The sequence below is a fragment of the Muntiacus reevesi genome, chromosome 1 (assembly GCF_963930625.1).
Source record: "Muntiacus reevesi chromosome 1, mMunRee1.1, whole genome shotgun sequence".
NCBI classification, from domain to species: Eukaryota; Metazoa; Chordata; class Mammalia; order Artiodactyla; family Cervidae; genus Muntiacus; species Muntiacus reevesi.
In genome coordinates, this window is record NC_089249.1 from 65,335,493 (window position 1) to 65,345,073 (window position 9,581).

Consider the following 9,581-nt stretch of genomic DNA (forward strand, 5'->3'; position numbering starts at 1 on the left):
ACATGGGAAAAGAAATAGTCAATCAACCCTAAAAGCACAGAGAGTCCCATTAAGGAACAACCCAAGGAGAAACATGCCAAGACACATGGTAATCAAACTAACAAAGATTGAACACAAAGAAAGAATATGAAAAGCAGGAAGGGAAAAGCAACAAGTAACATACAAGGAAAACCCCATATGTTTAACAGCTGATCTTTCAGCTGAAACTCTGCAGGCCAGAAGGGAATGACAGGATATATTTAAACTATTGAAAGAGAACAATCTACAACCAAGATTACTATACCCAGAAAAGATCTCATTCAAAATTGATGGAGAAATCAAAAACTTTACAGACAAGCAAAAGTTAAGAGAATTTAGTACCACCAAACCAGCTTTACAACAAATGTTAAAGGGACTTATATAGTCAGGAAATGCAAGAGGAGAAAAAACCTACAGAAACAAACCCAAAACAATTAAGAAAATGGCAATAGAAACATTTATATAAACAATTACTTTAAATGTAAATGGATTAAATGCTCCAACAGACTGGCTAAATGGATACAAAAACAAGACCCATATATATGCTATCTATAAGAAACCCACTTCAGGGGGAAGGGAAGATGGCGGAGGATTAGGACAGAGAAACCACTTTCTCCCCCACAAATTCATCAAAAGAACATTTGAACGGTGAGAAAACTCCAAAAAACAACTTCTGAGCAGTGGCAGAGGACATCAGGCACCCAGAAAAGCGGCCCATTTTCTTTGATAGGAGGTCATCTCTATCTCCTCCCTCCCCCTTCTCTTCTCAATCCAACTCTGTGAATCTCTGTGGGTGTTCCGGGCTGTGGAGAACACTTAGGGAATAGAGCACTGCCTAGATCTATCTCTCTCCTTTTTATTCCCCCTTTTCTCCTCCTGCTCACCTCTATCTCCCCTCCCTCTTCTCTTCTCTATGTAACTCTGTGAACCTCTCTGAGGGTTCCGGACTGTGGAGAGCACATAGGGGATTGTTTACTGGCTAGATTGCTCTCTGCCCTTTTGATTCCCCTTCTTCTTCTCCTTGTCACCTCTACCTCCCTCCTCCCTCTTCTCTTCTCCATGTAGAACTTCTTCTCTGTGAACCTCTCAGGGTGTCTCTCACTGTGGAGAATATTTTCACCATTAACCTAGAAGTCTTATTATTGGTGCTATATGGATGGAGCACCCTTGAGGCTACTGAAATCCAGAGGCAGGCTTAAGCCCCAAACCTGAGATCACCAGAGAACTCCTGACTCCAGAGAACATTAATTGATAAGAGATCATGCAAAAACCTCCATACTGACACTGAAATCAAGCACCACCCAAGAGCCAATAAGTTCCAGAGCAAGACATACCACGCAAATTCTCCAGCAATGCAGGAGCATAGCCCTGAGCTTCAATATGCAGGCTGCCGTAAGTCACACCAAACCCATAGACATCTCAAAACTCACTACTGGACACTTCATTGCACTCCAGAGAGAAGAAATCCAGCTCCACCCACCAGAACACTGATGCAAGCTTCCCTAACCAGGAAACCTTGACAAACCACTTGTCCAACCCCACCCACAGGGAGGAATCTCCACAATAAAGAGAAACCACAAACTGCCAGAATACAGAAAGGCCATCCCAAACACAGCAATCTAAACAAGATGAAAAGGCAGAGAAATACTCAGCAGGTAAAGGAACTTGATAAATTCCCACCAAACCAAACAAAAGAGGAGGAGATAGGGAGTTTACCTGAAAAAGAATTTAGAATAATGATAATAAAAATGATCCAGAATCTTGAAAGCAAAATGGAGTTACAGATAAATAGCCTGGAGAGAAGGATTGAGAAGATGCCAGAAATGTTTAACAAGGACATAGAAGAAATAAAAAAGTCAATTAATAATGAATAATGCAACAACTGAGATTAAAAAACACTCTGGAGGGAACCAACAGTAGAATAATGGAGGCAGAAGATAGGATAAGTGAGGTAGAAGATAGAATGATAGAAATAAATGAAGCAGAGAGGAAAAAAGAAAAAAGAATTACAAGAAATGAGGACAACCTCAGCGACCTCTGGGGCAATGTGAAACACCCCAACATTCGAATCATAGGAGTCCCAGAAGAAGAACACAAAATGAAAGGCCACGAGAAAATACTTGAGGAGATAATAGTTGAAAATGTCCCTAAATTGGGGAAGGAAATAAGCACCCAAGTCCAAGAAACCCAGTCCCAAACAGGATAAACCCAAGGCAAAGCACCCCAAGACACATATTAATCAAATTAATGAAGACCAAACACAAAGAACAAATATTAAAAGCAGCAAGGGAAAAACAACAAATAACACACAATGGGATTCCCATAAGGATAACAGCTGATCTTTCAATAGAAACTCTTTAGGCCTGAAGGGAATGACAGGACATACTTAAAGTGACGAAAGAGAAAAACCTACAACCCAGATTACTGTACCCAGCAAGGATCTCATTCAGATATGAAGGAGAATTCAAAAGCTTTACAGACAAGCAAAAACTGAGAGAATTCAGCACCACCAAACCAACTCTTCAACAAATGCTAAAGGATCTTCTTTAGACAGGAATCACAGAAAGGTTGTATGAACACAAACCCAAAACAACAAAGCAAATGGCAAGGGGACCATACTTATCAATAATTACCTTAAATGTAAATATGTTGAATGCCCCAACTGAAAGACAAAGGCTGACTGAATGGATACAAAAACAAGGCCCCTATATGTGCTGTCTACAAGAGACCCACCTCAAAACAAGGGACACATACAGACTGAAAGTGAAGGGCTGGAAAAAGATATTTCATGCAAGTGGACACCAAAAAAAAAAAAAAAAAAAAAGCAGGAGTAGCGATACTCATATCAGATAAAATAGACTTTAAAATAAAGTCTATGAAAAGAGACAAAGAAGGACACTACGTAATGATCAAAGGATCAATCCAAGAAGAAGATATAACAATTATAAATATATATGCACCCAACATAGGAGGACCAAAATATGTAAGGCAAATGCTAATGAAAGGTTGTTGCTGAATGATAAGATGCCAAGATTCTTGGCCTCCAGAGGAGACGAATTCAATCTGGGGCCAGACTGAGGCTGGATTGCTCAGAGCTTTTGTGTAATAAAGTTTTATTAAAGTATAAGGGAGATAGAGACAGCTTCTGACATAGGCATCAGAATGGGGCAGAAAGAGTACCCACATGCTAGTCTTCAGCTGGATGTTATAGAGTCACTAGCAGTCTGTTAATGAAAAGAAAGGAACGTCTTAAAACTCAGAAGGGCACCAGGCCCCTCATCCACAAGATGCATTTTGGATAATCTTGACACCAGAGGATTCATCCCAGGCCATAAAACAATTGACTTGAATCTTGTAGAAGGGCAGATTGCCATACAAATAGTTTTGTTTACATAGATTCAGTTCAGTTCAGTTGCTCAGTTGTGTCTGATTCTTTGCGACCCCATGAATCATAGCACACCAGGCCTCCCTGTCCATCACCAACTCCCGGAGTTTACTCAAACCCATATCCATTGAGTTGGTGATGCCATCCAACCATCTCATCCTGTGTTGTCCCCTTCTCCTCCTGCCCCCAATCTGTCCCAACATCAGGGTCTTTTCCAATGAGTCAACTCTTCGCATGAGGTGGCCAAAGTACTGGAGTTTCAGCTTCAGCATCAGTCCTTCCAATGAATACCCAGGACTGATCTCCTTTAGGATGGACTGGTTGGATCTCCTTGCAGTCCAAGGGGAACAATATCTGAGTATAACATATTGGTTTGTCAAGGAGTTTCTGAGCCATTAGGCGGAACCGACTTGAAGACAGAGTCTGGGGTAAATGTATGGCACATTAACATAGCTTAAGACAAACATTTCCATAAGAAAAAAGTATTGGTTAACTTAAGGTCTGAGAATAGTTAGCTTCAGGTGAAACCAGGTGTCATGGCAACACAGTATTTTAAGAGAAACCTCCTTTTAAATTTGTATAGAAAAGGAAAAAAATGTCACTCGTTTGTTTCCTCCTGCCCCTTAAGAGAGCTAAAAATGTCTGACACTTGCAGCCTATTTCCTCCGTTTGGAGACCTCTGGCCTTCCTGCCTGTTACCCTCTCACTAACAAGTATGAAAGGGGAAATTAACAATAACACAATAATAGTGAGAGACTTTAATACACCACTCACACCTATGGATAGATCAACTAAACAGAAAATTAACAAGGAAACACAAACTTTAAATGACACAATGGACCAGCTGGTCCTAATTGATATATATAGGACATTTCATTCCAAAACAATGAACTTCACCTTTTTCTCAAGTGCACATGGAGCCTTCGCCAGGATAGATCACATCCTGGGCCATAAATCTAGCCTTGGTAAATTCAAAAATATTTAAAATATTCCAATCATCTTTTCTGACCACAATGCAGTAAGATTAGATCTCAATTACAGGAGAAAAAGACTACTAAAAATTCAAACATATGGAGGCTAAACAACACGCTTCTGAATAAACAACAAATGATAGAAGAAATAAAAGAAGAAATAAAAATATGCATAGAAATGAATGAAAATGAAATCACAACAACCCAAAACCTATGGGACGCTGTAAAAGCAGTGCTAAGGGGAAGGTTCATAGCATTACAGGCTTACCTCAAGAAACAAGAAAAAAGTCAAATAAAAAAAACCTAGCTCTACACCTAAAGCAACTAGAGAAGGAAGAAATGAAGAATCCCAGGGTTAGTAGAAGGAAAGAAATCTTAAAAATTAGGACAGAAATAAATGCAAAAGAAACAAAAGAGACCATAGCAAAAATCAACAAAGCTAAAAGCTTTGAGAAGATAAATAAAATTGACAAGCCATTAGCCAGATTCATCAAGAAACAAACAGAGAAGAATCAAATCAGCAAAATTAGAAATGAAAATGGAGAAATCACAACAGATAACACAGAAATACAAAGGGTTATAGGAGACTACTATCAGCAACTATATGCCAATAAAATGGACAACTTGGAAGAAATGGACAAATTCTTAGAAAAGTACAACTTTCCAAAACTGAACTAGAAAGAAATAGAAAATCTTAACAGACCCATCACAAGCACAGAAATTGAAACTAATCAGAAATCTTCCAGCAAACAAAAGCCCAGGACCAGACAGCTTCACAGCAGAATTTTACCAAAAATTTAGAGAAGAGCTAACACCTATCTTACTCAAACTCTTCCAGAAAATTGCAGAGGAAGGTAAACTTTCAAACTCATTCTATGAGGCCACCATCACCTTAATACCATACCCAGACCAAGATGCCACAAAAAAAGAAAACTACTGGTCAATATCACTGATGAACATAGATGCAAAAATCCTTAACAAAATTCTAGCAATCATAATCCAACAGCATGTTAAAAAGATCATACATCATGACCAAGTGGGCTTTATCCCAGGGATGCTAGGATTCTTTAGCATCCACAAATCAATCAACGTAATACACCATATTAACAAATTGAAAGATAAACACTGAGAGAGTCAATTCCTAGGCAGGTTGATAAGAAGTCTAGGGGTCCCCATGGGGAGAGGGGTCTGGACCTCTCAAGGAGGAAGAAAGGACAAACTCCCCCCCCCCCCCATTCCTTAGGATTATATAACAGTAATATATCCTGCTTGAGGACCGTCTCTGGAAAGCCTCCTGGCGAATCCTGTCATCTCAGAATGCAAATCGTGGGAGCGGGTCTGGTGAGGGCTTTACAACGTCCAGACATTCTTTTGATTCACTGTAACAACTAATTTGAGAGTATATAATTCCAGTGCTAAGGCTAGCAAGGGGGTATTCTTTCTACCCCCTTCTGATGCCTATGTCAGAAGCTTTCTCTATCTCCTTTATACTTTAATAAAACTTTATTACACAAAAGCACTGAGTGATTCAGCCTCGTCTCTGGCCCCATATTGAACACTTCTCCTCCAGAGGCCAAGAACCCCAGCGTCTTTGCATGATTCAGTGACAACCTTTCAAAGCCTTATGATTATCTCAATAGATGCAGAGAAAGCCTTTGACAAAATTCAACATCCATTTATGATAAAAAAAAAAAACACAAAACCCTCCAGAAAGCAGGAATGGAAGGAACATACCTCAACATAATAAAAGCTATATATATACAAACCCACAGCAAACATTATCCTCAATGGTGAAAAACTGAAAGCATTTCTCCTAAAGTCAGGAACAAGACAAGGGTGCCCATTCTCACCATTACTATTCAACATAGTTTTGGAAGCTTTTGCCACAGCAATCAGAGCAGAAAAAGAAATAAAAAGAATCCAGATTGGAAAAGAAGTAAAACTCTCACTGTTTGCAGATGACATGATCCTCTACATAGAAAACCCTAAAGACTCCACCAGAAAATTACTAGAGCTAATCAATGAATATAGTAAAATTGCAGGATATAAAATTAACACATAGAAATCCCTTGCATTCCTATACACTGACAATGAGAAAACAGAAATTAGGGAAACAATTCCATTCACCATTGAAATGAAAAGAATAAAATACTTAAGAATACATCTACCTAAAGAAACAAAAGACCTACATAAAGAAAACTATAAAACATTGGTGAAAGAAATCAAAGAGGACACAAAAAGATGGAGAAATATACCATGTTCATGGATTAGAAGAATTAATGTAGTGAAAATGAGTATACTAGCCAAAGCAATCTACAGATTCAATGCAATCCCTATCAAGCTACCAACCATATTTTTCAGAGAACTAGAACAAATAATTTCACAATTTGTATGGAAATACAAAAAACCTTGAATAGCCAAAGCAATCTTGAGAAAGAAGAATGGAACTGGAGGAATCACTCTGCTTGACTTCAGGCTCTACTACAAAGCTACAGTCATCAAGACAGTATGGTACTGGCACAAAGACAGAAATACAGATCAATGGAACAAAATAGAAAGCCCAGAGATAAATCCACACACCTAAGGACACCTTATCTTCAACAAAGGAGGCAAGTACATACAATGGAAAAAAGACATTCTCTTTAACAAGTGGTGCTGGGAAAACTGGTCAACCACTTGTAAAAGAATGAAACTAGAACACTTTCTAACACCATACACAAAAATAAACTCAAAATGGATTAAAGATCTAAATGTAAGACCAGAAACTATAAAACTCCTAGAGGAGAACATAGGCAAAAGAGTCTCTGACTTAAAGCACGATCCTCTATGACCCACCTCCCAGAATATTGGAAATAAAAGCAAAAATAAACAAATGGGACCCAATGAAACTTCAAAGCTTCTGCACCACAAAGGAAACTATAAGCAAGGTGAAAGGACAGCCTTAAGAATGGGAGAAAATAATAGCAAATGAAGCCACTGACCAAAAATTAATCTCAAAAATATACAAGCAACTCCTGAAGCTTAATTCTAGAAAAATAAATGACCCAATAAAAAAATGGGCCAAAGAACTAAACAGACATTTCCCCAAAGAAGACATACAGATGGCTAACAAACATGAAAAGATGCTCAACATCACTCATTATCAAAGAAATGCAAATCAAAACCACAATGAGGTACCATTTCACACCAGTCAGAATGGCTGCTCTCCAAAAATCTATAAACAATAAATTCTGGAGAGGGAGTGCAGAAAAGGGAACCCTCTTACACTGTTTATGAGAATGCAAACTTGTACAGCCACTATGGAGAACAGTGTGGCGATTCCTTAAAAAACTGGAAATAGACATGCCATATGACCCAGCAGTCCTACTGCTGGGCATGCACACCAAGGAAACCAGAATTGAAAGAGACACGTGTACCCCAATGTTCATCGCAGCACCATTTATAATAGCCAGGACATGGAAGCAAGCTAGATGCCCATCAGCAGATGAATGGATAAGAAGGCTGTGGTACATATACACAATGGAATATTACTCAGCCATTAAAAAGAATGCGTTTGAATCAGTTCTAATAAGGTGGATGAAACTGGAGCCTATTATACAGAGTGAAGTAAGCCAGAAAGAAAAACACCAATACAGTATACTAACACATATGTATGGACTTTAGAAAGATGGTAATGATAACCCTACATGCGAGTCAGCAAAAGAGACACAGATGTGTAGAACAGTCTTTTGGACTCTGTGGGAGAAGGCGACGGTGGGATGATCTGAGACATGTATAGTATCATGTATGAAACAGACCACCAGTCCAGGTTTGATGCATGGGACAGGGTGCTCAGGGCTGGTGCACTGGGATGACCCAGAGGGATGGGATAGGGAACACATGTAAACCCATGGCTGATTCATATCAATGTATGGCAAAAACCACTACAATATTGTAAAGTAATTAGCCTCCAACTAAAATTAAAATAAGGAAAGAAAGAAACCCACTTCAGACCTAAAGACACGTATAGGCTGAAAGTGAGAGGATGGAAAAATATATTCCATGCAAATGGATAGCAAAAGAAAACTGGAGTATCAATGCTCATATCAGACAAAATAGGCCTTAAAATAAAGAATATTACAAGAGATAAGGAAGGACACTACATAATGATCAAGGGATCAATCCAAGAGGAAGACATAACAACTGTAAGTATTTATGCATCCAACATAGAAACACCTGAATACATAAGACAAACAGTAACAGACGTTAAAGAGAAATTGGCAATAACACAACAATAGTAGAAGACTTTTAACACCCCACTTACACCAATGGACAGATCATTAAAACAGAAAATTAATAAGGAAACACAAACCTTAAATGACACATTAGGCCAGATGAATCTCATTGATATTTTCCTTGCAAATCCCCTCTCTTCTGAAAGTCATTCTCTTGTTTTCTCCTGCAATGGGGAGGTACAATTGCCTGTCTGAGAGGTGAAGATCTCAAAAGTTAATGATTTTTTACCACAGATTTCACATCAACTTACTTCTCACAGGCCCTTTGCTACCTTTCGTGTTGGTCATTTCTTCATCAAACTTGGGATTGTTGAGCAAATTGTGTACTCCAAGAACAGCTGAAAAGCAATAATAATCTGTAAATAAAACTTAAGTTTGAGAAAGCTAAAAAAAAAGTTAATTGTTTTTTAAATAAAATTTCAAGATATTTTCCTATTTGTTCCTAGCCAGAAACAGAGTTGGACCATAAAGAAGGCTGAGTGCCTTGATGCTTTTGAACTATGGTGCTGGAGAAGACTCTTAAGAGTCCCTTGGACTGCAAGGAGATCAAACGAGTCAATCCGAGAGGAAATCAACCCTGAATATTCATTGGAAGGACTGATGCTAAAGCTGAAGCTCTAATACTTTGACCACCTGATGCGAAGAGGTGACTCATTGGAAAAGATGCTGGGAAAGATTGACAGAGGTTGAGTTGGTTGGATGGCATCACCCACTCAATGGACATGAGCTTGAGCAAACTCTGGGAGTTAGTGAAGGACAGGGAAGCCTGACTTGCTGTGGCCCATGGGATCACAAAAGTTTGGACACGACTGAGCAACTGAACAATTTCCTTTCAGAGGTGTGTGGTACATCAAATCCCTGAGGCATTTCAGGATTCTGTGGTACAATTGGCAAAGCAATGTCTCTGCTTTTTAACATGCTGCTGTTTCCCCA